Source organism: Nothobranchius furzeri, chromosome 9, assembly GCF_043380555.1.
Source record: "Nothobranchius furzeri strain GRZ-AD chromosome 9, NfurGRZ-RIMD1, whole genome shotgun sequence".
Lineage (NCBI taxonomy): Eukaryota > Metazoa > Chordata > Actinopteri > Cyprinodontiformes > Nothobranchiidae > Nothobranchius > Nothobranchius furzeri.
The window spans coordinates 4,479,643-4,494,861 of NC_091749.1; positions in this window are offsets into that span (position 1 = coordinate 4,479,643).

Below are 15,219 nucleotides of genomic sequence, written 5' to 3' on the forward strand. Positions count from 1 at the left end.
CACCTTGTTGTTAAGCACCTTGGTTGAATCAATGCCACATAGAATTAAGGCAGTTCTGAAGGTGAAAGGGGGTCAAACTAGCCTAGTGAACTAGACCAAATTCTTGCTTTGCAAAGAATGGTCTAGGCATGCTCCATTGGAACCTCAGCAGCTCCTACCAGGACTCTGGCTAGCCAATCACAGCTCTCTAGAGGGGTTTCAAACACATAAAGAGCTGTGATTGGTCCATAATGGTGGGCCAGTCATAGTGCTCTATCTGCTTAGTGAACAAATCACAGAGCTTTATCCGCTTTGTGGGCCAATCAGGGCACTCTATATGCCTGGTGGGTGGGATGATGCAACAGAGTGAAACAAGAGTATGTCACATTCATTGTCCAGTGGAATGCGGAGATCATTTGAAAGACAACAGTAGAACCCGCCCCACAACTGAGAGCCGTCAATGGAGCATGGCCAGACTAAATAATACATTTATTTAGTCTGGCTTGCCAGGCTAGGGTCAAACACCATATTAGTATGGTGTTCCTAATAATACTTTAGGTGAGTATACTTTTCAGGTGTCCAACATTTCTCTATTTAAAATCCTTGATTTATTAATTTCGTGTAAGAGTCTAATTGTCTGAGATGTCGAATTTGGGGTTTTCATCAGCTGTAAACCATAATTATCAGAACTATAACAAATAAAGGCTGAAACACCAGGCTTTGCATGAGTCTGTCACGTATATTAGTTTCACCTTTTGAGCAGAATTAGTCACATAAATGAACTTTTGCTCTGTAGTGTGGTTAATCTACATACTAGGATTTAACACTGTTTGATTAGATCCTGAGAAAAGATTGGACATTAACATATGAACTTATATTATGCACAAATATCTAGAATATTAATGCAATTGATAGAAGTTCATACACTAACTATCTTGGTCTATATTTTAATCCAAAGATTAATGTTTAATTTAAGATAATTAAATTTAATCGCAAAAGTTTATTTAATCAGAGGTTAAAGGAATCTTTGCTTATTCAATAACCAAAATATACACCATTCTGTGTTTCATTTCAAAGAAGAGTCAGGTTTTTAAAAGTTAAGAATTTATTACGAACACTTTTAAAAATGACAATTTATAACTGACAATTTGTAACAGCTTGATATTAAAACTCGTTATTAAACAAACCTGTGTCTGGATGGAAAACTAAGGTGGAATGTGCGGTTTGGGATGCGTGAATGAATCTCAGAAGGTTTTTCAGAGAGAGAAGCGCGTTCTGGGTGGGAAACGTTGTTTTGCTGCTAACTCAGTTGTTTCTTAGAGAAAACAGCATCGGACACAATCTGTGTGCTACCTCACCCATCAGACGACCCTCTGTGTGGAGCCGGAGATCAAAGGAGGATGTCGGCCTCAGGGTACTCGGTCAGGTAGAGAAGCCCTGAGTGGAACCGACTCTCGTCCAGAGTTGTTACAGGGTACACAGTGTTGAGCTTGCGTCTGGCTTAACTCTGACGGAATTATTGCGTCAGCTGGTTACAGGTGCGTTTATTCGAAGCGAGTCTATTGGCGTGACAGAATGCTTAGCAGAGACTTGGGCGGCCGTCCCTTGTCTTCTGTTATGGTTCAAGAACTGAACTTACAGCTGCAGAGATTTGGTTTAAACTAAACCTCAGAACATGCCCTCTCAGCGTCAGAAAGCTTGTTGTTATGGAGTAAAGACGTGAGGTGGTTACCTTTACCCTGGATTCCCCCTCTGCATATGAGATGGTTAACGTGCAAGATGACCTTCTGGTTTACTGAACACACATTACTGATTATCATAATAATAATTATTATTATTACACAAAGCATAATAAGTAATTTCAGCGATAAAATACATTTATACTGAACCAAGATGATTATTTAAAATTGTAATAAATAGTAATAAAGTCAAAGAGTTTATTAAAATTATTATTTAAAATTATTATGTTGAAATCTTGAAGTGTCCTTCATCTCGGGACGGAACAGCAGCAGATAAAGATGTTGTTCAGCAGACATCACAGCTCCTGTTGGGTAATGGAGCAAAAGTTACGGCTCAATCCAGCTTGACCCAGCTGGGAAAGTGTGACCTTTGTCACAAATTAGAGGCCATTCATGACACTACAGCTCCATATTATAAGTTTTTTAAGTTTGACCTGTAGTGTCCTCTGTAGTTAGATATAAAACTATATTTCACTGATAAACAGGCAATCTGGGGAAATAACCTGGATGCCAAGAGTGTGCACAGCTGCTAAAGCTGCTAAAATCTCTCTTTAGTAAAGAGTCTTTACCAATATTTTCAAATAATAAAGCTAGACACAATCAAACATTTAACAGGAAGTGTGAATGGACTTTTGACATCTGACTTGGATTGCTCTAACGCAGGCTGACCAGCAGCTCTTTATCTGTGGTAGGAGAACATGTTTTATCCAGACAGCACCACCATGAACCAGCTACTGTCTCTGAACTCCTGATCAGTGTCGGGGTCCAGTCAGGAAAGCAGAGACAGTAGCTTTGCAGCTACATACGCACTCTTGACAGTCTCTTCTGTCGGATCTCCGAGTTGAGGACATGAGGGGGGGGGGGGGGGGGGGGGGGGGGGGTCTGGGAAATTTCCAGGGAAAATACCGGGAAGTGGGGAGGGAAAGAGGGGTGAAATAGGGAATTTCCTGACCTAAATGGGACACAGGTATACAGGTAGTGGAGGAGCTCTTTTGATACAGAACCACAACAGAACTTGACATCACCCTCATTGCTACCTAATCTTTACTAGGGGTGTTTCTCAATGTCAATGCGATGCCTTGCAAGGCCAGAGGTCTCATTTATCAAACATTGCATAGAATCTTTACTAAAACCGTACTTAAGCTCAGCAAAAAAAAAAAGTACTTACGCCAAGTAGGTGTGTGATCTATCAAACATGGAGTACGCACAGCTGCACGCAATCTCCGCTTCATAAATCAGAGACTAACAAGAATGTTTCTTAGCTGCATTTTAGCCACATCCCACCCTCACCACGCCCACTTACTGCCATAAATAGTCAACGCAAAGTGCCTTGTGGATCTCACTCATATACAAAAGCCGGCTGTTGCAGCGCTCCGCCAATGACGACGTAGATCAAGGCCGATCAAGGAAGCACAATTTCAAAGAAGCAGAAATTGAGGTACCTGTGGGTGAGGTGGAGAAATGAAAGGAAGTGCTTTTGCAAAACAAATAAGAGAAAATCCACGGAGTGGCACAGCGTTGCTGAAGCCGTCAATGTTGTGAGTTCTTCAGAGAGATCTGTGTCGGATATAAAAAATGGTTCAATCAGTATTCGATCCCCAGACTCCCGGGTGAAAGTCACGCATGCTAACGAGTCAGCCAAACGGAGATCTCCCCTGTTCAACTAGCCAGGGCGCATCATCAATCGGGTCACAGTGACAGGACATACACTGTCACAGACGCATGACATTCTGTCACAGTCTGTCCCCCTGCTGATATTCTGCATTCCGAATTCTGCGCTTCAGGCTGTGTGTGTGTGTGTGTGTGTGTATGTGTGCGCGCACATGTGTGTGCATGTCGGGGGTCTTGTTCTGTGTGAAAACTGTCATGAACTCCTCCTCTTAACCTCCTCTGCGGGCCTGGCTGGCACTGCACTCCAGTTCCCAGCATCCCTGTCACCGACGCTTCCCGGTGACGTTGTAACGGTTTTCAGGTTTTGCTTTATTGACTAAATAGATGGATATGGACGTTGGGCGCCAGTCAGGTCTCCCTCCTGACTCATGGGATAAAATAACAAAAAAAACAGTCGTACAAGTTGCAATGGTGAATGAACATAAAATCTCCCGTTACACAAGGAAATATGTTACTAGACATACACCCTTACATTAAGTTGTCTGACCAAAAAAATGAAATGAATGGGGGTAATAGTCCAGAGGAAAATCAGGTTTGAGCAATTTCACAGATGCAGTTTATTTAGCTGAATTGTCCGTAATGGAGGAGAGGTGCTTGCAGGTGAGTGCAGAATTTTACCCTTGTGTTGGAAAAGTTGACAGGGGTCGTTTAACAAATGAGAGTGATGAGAAGTTTGAAACACACGTTCTCAGTTTTAGTAGATCGTTTGCTTGACGTAAGGATCTCTTCAATGGGCAATCCGATTAAGCAATCCCCATCAGTGGTCAAGTTGCGATGATGGTGCGTCCAGGTGATGACATCATCAAATAGCGAATTTAGAAACTTCCAGCGTCTCTTCCATCCTCCAGATCTGTCTCAATCCTTGAGGGATTAACGGCCTCTTTGATTAAAAAACAGCCTGTTCACTCAGTAGAAATCACTGTGCGCCGGTGTTCACGTCACTCTGTTCACAGGTGGAGAGGAAGTCCGTGGAGCTTGAAGGCACTTTCTATTTTTTTCCTGTTTAGGGTGCGTCAGCCAGCTGCGCACAGGTGCAGCGGATTTATAATCAAGAAAGAAAAAGGTGAGAGGAGCGGTGGAGTGCTTAGCTCTATATTGTCATGACAATTCCTGATCGTTACATCCCCCCCCCCCCCCCCTTATGAATACCAGCATGGTAGGTGGAAAATTCACAATACCGTGTCTGTACATTTTAATTGGGTTTTGATTTTGATTTTTTTTATTATATTCTTTTACATTCTGTTTTCCATTATGATTATTGATCAATGGGAGGAAATCCAGTGAAATCTTCCTCATCACTGTCTTCTTGGAAAATCTTAATGATTTTTTGTTTCTGTAGCCTGTCCCATTCTCTTGCCGTAGGATAACAAGGTTTCATTTGCGATACATGGATTTCTCTATGGTCTTCTCCAGTATCTTCCAGCACGATTTCATAATTTACAGGACCAGTCTGTTTGATGACTCGATATGGTCCTTTCCATCGAGGTGCAAGTTTTGCTGTGAATGATTTATCACCCTTTGATAAATGATGCGTGCGTATCCAGACACGATCTTGGTCGGAGTTGGTGTCATCACGGTGTCTTTTGTCATAGTGTCTTTTCTGGCTCTTTTTTGCTTTTTCCAGGTGATCTGTTGCAAATTTTTGCAGTTCAGCCAAGTTTTTGCTTGTAGAATAGGCAGCAGTATCGGGATTACTTAGATGCGGGTTGAGTTCGGCATCTAGAGGTCCTCGGAGATGGCGTCCAGTATTCAGTTCAGCTGGAGTGATTCCAGTGGATTCATGAACGGTGGTATTTATGGCAAAACGGAATTCGGGTAAGAATCTGTCCCAAGTTTTGTGTTTTGCATCTACATATGAGGCCAACATGGTTTTAATGTTGTGATTGACTCTTTCCGTCAAATTCGTTTGTGGGTGATATGCAGAAGTTCTTTTAGGTATCACGTTCGATTTTTTACAAAGTTCATCATAAAGAGAAGAAACAAATTGAGGTCCTTGATCAGAGAGTATGTATGTAGGTACACCCCAGCAAGTCAATATTTCCTTTATTAAATGTTGTCCTACAACTTCAGCTTTGGCTTTGCGTAAAGGAAACATTTCGACCCACCGGCTGTAATAGTCAACAAATACTAGCAAGTATATGTTACCATTGTTGCTGCGAGGAAAGGGGCCCATGAGATCTACTCCGAGCATTTCCCATGGTTTACTTATGGTGGGCTGTTGAAGCTTACCAGGAGGCTTTCTGGTTTCGGGTTTGCACACTTGACAAATTTGGCAACAGCGCACATAGTCTCTGACATCTAAACTCATTTTTGGCCAAAAGACAAGAGCTTGCAGTCTTTTATAAGTTTTATATCTGCCTAAATGTCCTGATAAGGGATCATTATGGTAGTGGTATAGAAGTTGTGATCGGAGAGAAGGCGGTATGTAGACTTGATAAGTGGTTTTGTGAGGCAGTTTAACCACTCGGTAAACCTTGTCTTCCAATACTGTATATGTGATTACTTGACTCTCCTTTATTTCACCTTTTTCCATTATTTCAGTGTATAATTTTTGGGCAAAGGGGTCTGTTTGTTGTTCTCTCCAGATGTTTTCATCTGTAATTTGCAAAGGATCAGATGTGTCTTTTTTTGATCTCAGTACAACAGCACAAGAGGAAAAAGAATGTTCTGAGTCCATCAGTGGAGCTCGTGAAAGGGCATCCGGCACTGTGTTGTATCTCCCTTTCCTGTATTCCACAGTGAAAGTGAATTCTTGTAGACGTAGGGCCCATCGGATTAATCTGGTGCTTGGTTTTTGTGTTTTGAAAACCCAGATTAATGAAGAATGGTCGGTTACTACAGTAAATGGTTTTCCTTCCAGGTAATATCTCCATTTTTCTAATGCCCATACCACAGCGAGACATTCCTGTTCTGTCGTAGAGTAATTTCTTTCTGCTTTGTTTAGAGTTCGACTGGCAAAGGCGAGAACTTGCTCCGTACCTAACCCAGTTTGTTGGGCTAAGACTGCTCCAAGACCTACATCACTGGCATCTGTGTACACAATGAAAGGTAAGTTGAAATTTGGATGTCCTAATACAGGAGGAGAGGTAAGCAGTTGTTTAATAGTTTCGAAAGATGTTTGACATTGAGGAGTCCAATTGAATTTTTCTCCTTTTTTTTCAGTGCATTCAATGGTTCAGTGAGGTGAGAAAATCCAGGTACAAAGCGGTGGTACCATCCCGCCATTCCAAGAAACCTTTGCAACTGTTTGAGGTTCGTTGGAACAGGGAAGTCTTGTACAGCTTTGCTCTTTTCTTCATCCACAGTTATCCCTTCTGAAGAAACAGTGTGCCCAAGAAACTTCAGGTGTGTACGGAAAAACTGACTTTTGTCCATGTTCACAGTTAAGTTAGCTTCACGTAGTTTATCCAATACAGCTTGAATATCCTGTTGATGTTGTGTATGGGAGGAAGAGTAAATGATGATATCATCAAGATATACGAAACATTTTTTTCCTTTGAGTTCTCCAAGGACGATTTCCATAACCTTTGGAAAGTAGCTGGTGCGTTCTTCAATCCAAAGGGCATTACTTTGAATTGGTATAATCCAATGGGGCATACAAAAGCAGTTTTCTCTTTGTCTGTGGGGTTCATTTTGACTTGCCAATATCCACTATTGAGGTCTAAGGTGGTGAATATGGTTGCTCCAGCGAGAGATTCTAGGATTTCTTGTATGTTTGGTAGTGGGTACGAGTCTGTGTGGGTAGCAGCGTTGAGTTTGCGGTAGTCTACACAGAAACGTAGTTTAGGGTCATTTTTTTTTGTACCAGTACAACTGGGGCAGCATATGAGGAAGTAGAAGGCTCAATGATTCCTTGTTCCAGCATTTCAGATACATGTTCCTTTATTATTTGCAGTTTTGTGGGCGAGACTCTGTATGGTTTTTGTTTTATGGGTACATTGTTAGACAAGTAGATTTTGTGTGTGAGTACATCCGTACATCCCAATGAGTTTGAACACACATCCGAATTTGTTTCCAATTGCCAATGTAATGAACTTTTTCCAAAATCGTCAAGGTGTGCTTTGTCAATGATGTTTTGGAAAAGATTTGGAACAGCTGGGGACTGAGCTGGGTTTATTGCAGTGAAAAGAGCAAGTTGGGGTTGGCTATTTGATGAGTTCTGCCCAAATGCATACTGTTGTTCTGGTTCCGACTTAAACCAATATTTAAGTTCTGCTACATTCAGTTGTAATCCTGAAAGAGAGATAAAGTCTAGGCCAAGGACTGCTGAATAAACAAGACTGTGTGCTGGTAGAATAACACAAGGTAATGTGATTACTTGAGTCTTCACTGTAATGGTCAAGTCGCTCCATCCAAGTGGTTGTTGACTTCTACCATCGGCCAGGTATAGGGGTCCTCTTTCCCAAGAGTTCATATTTTTGTTTATTTTTGACCATACCTTCTCATTGATGAGGGTGTATGAAGAACCAGTGTCGAGAATTCCTGTTCCTTTCCAAGATCCAATGTTTAATGATACTAATAGTTGTGATGGTAATGGGCTGCTATAGGTAGAAACGGTAGTATGGGTTTCTGGAGGTCCAAAGGTAATAGGAATTCCTGTAGTCATCGGTTGAGTCACTTGATTTTCAGAGATAGATGGTGAAAAGGTACGATGCTGAACATTGTGTGGGCAGGTAGCAGGTGAATGGTTACTTTTGCAGCACCAACAAAATGCCTGCGTTTGATTGCGTGATCTAGACCTTGTATTCTCTGAATTCGGAGCTCGGTAAGTAGATGGTTTTGTTGAGGTAGTTTCTTTTTTCCGGCTTTCATAATGATGCTGGTTATTTCTGTCTTTCTCCAGTTGTTGTCCCATCCGTACAAGCTCATCTACAGTACTCACTCTGCTACTACGTAGTTGACTAGCCAAGTTTGGATTGATATTTTTCAGAATCAGTTTTATTATTTCTTCTTCTGTGATTTTTGGTTTCCAACGTTTACACAAGGATTGGTACATATAAGCAAAATCTCTGATGCTTTCATTGTCTCCTTGTATTCTTGTTCTGATTCTTTCAGCTAGTTCATCTTCATAGTCTTCTGTGAGAAAAGCAGATCTGAGGCCTTTTTGAAATTCGGTCCAAGTTCGAATTTTTTGTCTGGCAACATCCCACCAGTCTCTAGCTGTGCCGTACAACACATTCCTCAGGGTTGCCATTAGCTCTTCATCAGTTAGAGGATTAAGGGCTAAGTAGTCCTCACATCTTTCCAGGTAACGAAGAGGGTCAGGGTTATCTTCCATCTTCCCATACATTGGAAACTGTAGCTTTATTGGACTTTTTCCTAGATGGCTACGGTTCGCAGGTGTTGTAGAAAAGTCAGGGGTAGTAGTTTGAGCCGCAGGTCTTGCAGTATACTCCATCCGGGGTCTACTTATGACATCTGTGGTATCTGGTAAGTTGTAATATGCGGTTTGAGTTGTTTGATCCAATATAGCCTGCTGAACTTGATGTACAGATTTTACATTTGTTGAAATTTCCTCACACATTTCTTTTAGTGTGGCTCTTTGATCCGTCAGCTCCCCCTGCAGGTTGGTGACGTCCATTTGCAGGTCAGCAACACTGGCAGTAATTGGGGTTAACAAAGTTTGAATTTCCTGTAACACTTCAGTTTGCTGGTGTTTCATTCTCCATCCAAAAGAAGCTTTTATTTGCGACAGGAAGTATTCAAATTGTGCATCAATGTGCCCATAGATTTCCTGTGTTTTTTCTTTATTTAACTTCTTCATTTTTGTTTCCATTTTGCTTAGTTTGATCTCCATGTTTTGATTTAAATCCTTCATTATCAATTTCAGTTCTGACCTCTGCGTTTGATCTCCAAATTGACCTTGTGAGGGACAAGGTTGTATGGTGGGAGATAATCGTGCAGGTGAAGAACTCTGGAGAGTAGAAGACGGCTGATCAATCAATGGAGGTCCAAGCAAATCCAACCCTGTCAACTCCATGTCCAGAAGGGTGTGTGCTGTGGTACACCTGGTTGCAGAAATTGCAGGAGAAGTGGTCCGCCCCATTAAATCCATCATTTCCTCATTATGGTCTTGCGTGCTCATTATTTTTATTTTGTTTTTCTGACCAAACAAATACGTTCGAGCCCCACATTGGGCGCCACTATTTTATGTAACGGTTTTCATGTTTTACTTTATTGACTAAATAGATGGATATGGACGTTGGGCGCCAGTCAGGTCTCCCTCCTGACTCATGGGATAAAATAACAAAAAAAACAGTCGTACAAGTTGCAATGGTGAATGAACATAAAATCTCCCGTTACACAAGGAAATATGTTACTAGACATACACCCTTACATTAAGTTGTCTGACCAAAAAAATGAAATGAATGGGGGTAATAGTCCAGAGGAAAATCAGGTTTGAGCAATTTCACAGATGCAGTTTATTTAGCTGAATTGTCCATAATGGAGGAGAGGTGCTTGCAGGTGAGTGCAGAATTTTACCCTTGTGTTGGAAAAGTTGACAGGGGTCGTTTAACAAATGAGAGTGATGAGAAGTTTGAAACACACGTTCTCAGTTTTAGTAGATCGTTTGCTTGACGTAAGGATCTCTTCAATGGGCAATCCGATTAAGCAATCCCCATCAGTGGTCAAGTTGCGATGATGGTGCGTCCAGGTGATGACATCATCAAATAGCGAATTTAGAAACTTCCAGCGTCTCTTCCATCCTCCAGATCTGTCTCAATCCTTGAGGGATTAACGGCCTCTTTGATTAAAAAACAGCCTGTTCACTCAGTAGAAATCACTGTGCGCCGGTGTTCACGTCACTCTGTTCACAGGTGGAGAGAAAGTCCGTGGAGCTTGAAGGCACTTTCTATTTTTTTCCTGTTTAGGGTGCGTCAGCCAGCTGCGCACAGGTGCAGCGGATTTATAATCAAGAAAGAAAAAGGTGAGAGGAGCGGTGGAGTGCTTAGCTCTATATTGTCATGACAATTCCAGATCGTTACATCCCCCCCCCCCCCCCCCCCCCCTATGAATACCAGCATGGTAGGTGGAAAATTCACAATACCGTGTCTGTACATTTTAATTTGGTTTTGATTTTGATTTTTTTTATTATATTCTTTTACATTCTGTTTTCCATTATGATTATTGATCAATGGGAGGAAATCCAGTGAATTCTTCCTCATCACTGTCTTCTTGGAAAATCTTAATGATTTTTTGTTTCTGTAGCCTGTCCCATTCTCTTGCCGTAGGATAACAAGGTTTCATTTGCGATACATGGATTATTCTATGGTCTTCTCCAGTATCTTCCAGCACGATTTCATAATTTACAGGACCAGTCTGTTTGATGACTCAATATGGTCCTTTCCATCGAGGTGCAAGTTTTGCTGTGAATGATTTATCACCCTTTGATAAATCTCCTTTAAAAAGCAGCTGAAGACTCACTTGTTCAAGCTGGCTTTTGTATGACCTTCTTCACCACTCTCTCTTTATTCTGCTCTCCCCACCTATTCCACCTTCCTCAGGATCCACTGATTTGCCTCTTTCCTATTCACTCTCTCTCTTCCTTAACATTTTTACATGTTTTGTTTTTGTGAAGCGCCTCATGATTTTTATCTTGAGAGGCGCTATAGAAATGACATTTTCTTCTTCTTCAGCAGCAGGAGGGCAGATTGAGACAGAATGTCATGCATCTGTGACAGTGTGAGCGTCCTGTGACCCGATTGATTATGCGCCCTTAGCTAGTTGACCAAGGTCCCTCACCCCACTGGTAAGCCTCGGCCATGGGCTTTTATTTTAGATCAGTTTTAAACGGATTTTAGTTCATTGTTTTTATTGTAATAAATTATTCTTGTAAAGCTCTGAAAACGACTCTTAACTTCCTGGGCAAAACGGAACTTACATGACATGTTAAATTCCTTCGGTGCAATTCCCGAAGTGGCGTTGTCGTTTTTTTATTTTTTATTTTACTGACTGAACCGCAGCCAGTCGGTAGCCTCCACCTTGCAACACATGGACATTAATTGGACTGATGATCCGACAAAACCGCTTCTCTCAATCGGAATGGAATTTCATTCCAGTCGGATCAGGATATTCTGACTGACATATTTACATGATTTTTTTATGTGAAAGGACCATCATTCCGATAACTTGTGCCCATGTAAACGCAGCTACTGTGGCCCAACAGCTCCGTAATATCGAAACACTTTTCTTCAGAAGGTATTTGTCACATCTCTGTGGGCAGTTGCAGATTTCAGTTGAGTTTGAATGATTCCCTCTCAGAGCAGAGGCTTTTTCTTGGTCCTCACCCTCTCACGCTGATGTAAAACTAGTGTCACTGTGGACGACATTGGTGTTCCAGTAGCTTCCAGTTCTTAGGCTTCAACCATGGTGGTTGCTGGGTTGTTCCTCAATCCCAAAACCAATTTTCTTTCATCTGAAGGTGCAGGTGAGTGTTGGTCCCCTCAGTAGGTTCTGTCCTGTTTTGTGTTACCTGCAGCAGTCAGTCGTGATGACTGACAGAGAGTTATTTAGACTGTCTCATCAAGCTGAGCCGGTATGTACACCTACGATGCGTGTGTAAATCTCTAAGCATAACTAGAATTTATGCATCTATTCGGAACTTTATAAATCACTAAAATGGGTGACGGTGGCACAGGAGTCAAGTGCTCGCCCTGTAATCAGAAGGTTGCAGGTTCAAGCCCCGCTCAGTTTGTTGCTGTCGTGTCCTTGGGCAAGACACTAACCCCCAAATTCCACTACCTCCGCTCCGGTCCGCCCCCGCCTTCCGCAGCCGCTCGCTTCCGAACTCAATTTTTACTGGTACTCGCTCTACAACGGCTCCGCTCCGGTGCGGAGACCTGAGGTGGGCAAACAGGCATGCGCGGGATTTTCGAGATCTTGCGATACAGTCAGAGCAATAAGTTAGCAACAGGTTAGCAACGGGTGTTTGGAAGTTAGATCCAAACACCCGTTGTGTGGGAGAAGCATCGAAATGAACTGTTTAATCTGCCCATCATTTGTGTTGAGAGATCAGCAGTGTTTGGATCAACAAAGTGTGACTACTTTGATAATGGAAACTGTATTTATGGCTGTAGCGTTATGGTTTATGCTCTTTTATGAAAGAGGAACCATTCTACATATTAATTTGTGATATTAATTTGATTAAATTAATAACCAAATTGTATAGTTTTAAGAAGACTCAAAGGTTGTTTTCATCGATAAACTGACGATAATATACGTGTGTCTGTGTTTCAGTTCAATGAAGAAACAAGTTTGAAAGTTTAAAGTTTTAATTCTTCAAACTAAACTAATGATTTTGAAATGACAAGCATAGGAAACAACAATCAACATTGGCAACTTTGTTGAACAATCTTTAACAGTTGATATTGTAAACTTGCTCAAATAGACCTTGTGTTGGAGGTGCTGAAGATTGAGAGTGATATGATGTGATTATGGATGCGTGTGTGTGCAAAGTGTAGTGAGAATTGAAAATGAGGTGAGATGGATGCGTGTGTGCATCTGATTTTGCTTCAGGAAGAAACAGGTGTCTGAGTGAAAAGTGATGGTTTGAATAAACTTAGGTTTTGTTGGAAAAGATGCATCAAAACGCTATCTATCGTGTTCTGCCTCACCCTACGAGGACCCTCGTTCAGATCTGGACGTCAACGGACGATGTTTCATCCAGGTGACACCAGCGGCTGGCAGAGAAGACGAAGGTGTCCACCGGTCCGGTCCAGAGATGCCCCCTGGTACACGTTGATGATAAAGCATTCGCAGATGCGCTTTCTTAAGTTTAATTACTCAGAGAATCAAAGACTCTGGGCGAGTCTGCGTTAGCGATTGTAATTCAGCTATTCCTGTCTGTCTTGGCAGGAACAGCGTGAGAGGGGGGGTGGAGAAAGGAGCCGGTGGGCTCCGTTCCCCCGTTAGCGGTTGTTCACAAGTCCTCTCTCTCTCGTTGACCAACACGAACTAAGAACTGAAAACTTACCAAAAGCCTTTCTCTTCTCAAAGCAAAACGTGTGCGTCAGCAAATGTGTTTTGGAGTTTACTGTGAGAATCTGTGTGTGTGTGAATGTTTGAGTGTGTGAAGGTCACCACTAAAACATCCTCAGAACATTATTTAATTTAGCAGTGATTCATTAGTTATTATGATGACCCAAAGCATAATAATCATTCATTTGATTAAAACACATTTATAATGAGTAAAATGGTTATTAAAATGATTATTTTAATTAATAAACAAAGGAAGCGTAAGACTCTTATTATGACTAGCTTTTCCATGGGAACACATCTTCTGGTACTGCAGGTGGCAGATGTTATGGTTTCCAGCAGACTCTTGCAGACTTCATGTCTGCAAAGGTCTCAATCTGTGGGTGAAAGTTCTCAGGGACCCAGCTATTGACCCAGCCGAGTCAAATGACCTTTGTGACAGAAAACCCATATTTCCTCACGTTACATGGCTTACTTTTGTGCATTTAAACTTCAGCCGCCATTGATAGTTGTTAAAGGTTGTTAAACCTGTGCATATGAAACAAAAAACACCTTTTGTTTATCGATTTATTGTGAAAAACGGAAGTTGTGCTTGCTCCTTTTCCTGTTGGGCGGTTTTGATTCCTGACTGCGGGGGTGCTCCGGCGTCCGGCAAAAATAGGATCGATTCTATTTTTACCGGACGCCGGAACAGAGGGTGGCGCACTGCGCCGCGCTGCCGGAGCACGGCCGCAGTAGTGGAATTGCTCTGATTGACTACAACGGGACCAATTTCGCTCCGGAGTTCGTGCCGGAGTGGAGCGGAGGTAGTGGAATTTGGGGGTTAACCCCCCTTGCCTGCTGGTGGTGGTCGGAGGGACCGGTGGCGCCTGTGCTCATCAGCCTCGCCTCTGTCAGTGTGCCCCAGGGCAGCTGTGGCTACATCGTAGCTCATCTTCACCAGCATGTGAATGTGTGTGTGTGAATGGGTGAATGACTGATTGTGTTGTAAAGCGCCTTGGGACTTTAAAAGGCCCTAAATCAAATACAGGCCATTTAAAGTAACCAAATTAAACAACAGCAGCTTGTGATGTCCATCGTCCAATAAACCAGCAACCTTGACTAATTTGTGGAAGGATCTCAGAGTTAATTTTCTCATTTAGACATTTTAGTTTTACCTTAGTTTTATAGCTATTATTTTTTCATAATTGTAATATTAATTAATAATAACCATTTTTATGGAGGAATGTGTTTAAATCATTTATTTGTTTTCATTTTTATTTTCACACAACAATGTAATAACCAAAGTTTTCATACCTCAATGTTGCTAGAATTTTACAAAACAAAAACAATGTGGAGCTTTTTATTTTGTTTGAAATCAAATAAAGATCATTTCAGTGAAGTTAAAACAGAACATATTGCTGTACTCCAAATCATGAGCAGTGTGTTCTGGGTTTATAGACCCACATTAATAACAGTTCCTCACTCAAAGCTCTCCTCTCCTCTCATATCTGTAGCTGCAGGAGGAAAGTCCAATAACAGTGTGATAATATCCAATATAATAAGTCCGATATCAGTTCTTCACATCATTTCATCTCCACGGTGAGCTGGCAGGATGGCAACAGCGGGGGTTTGGGGAGTAATGAGCACTGTTCCGGGGAGTATGATTTAAAGGTTGTTTGTAAATTAAAATGGAGGCCAGGAAGGAGGACAGAGCCAACGGACGAGAAGCCTCAGTCCAGGGTGAGCAGCTATAAATCATTCTTGCAGCAGCACAGTGACCCAATGAGGACATGAAATGTGAAGTTAAGAGAATAATTAACAACCAAGGACATCAGACCGCTTGTTATGGAAAATCATAATTTTCCACATTTTG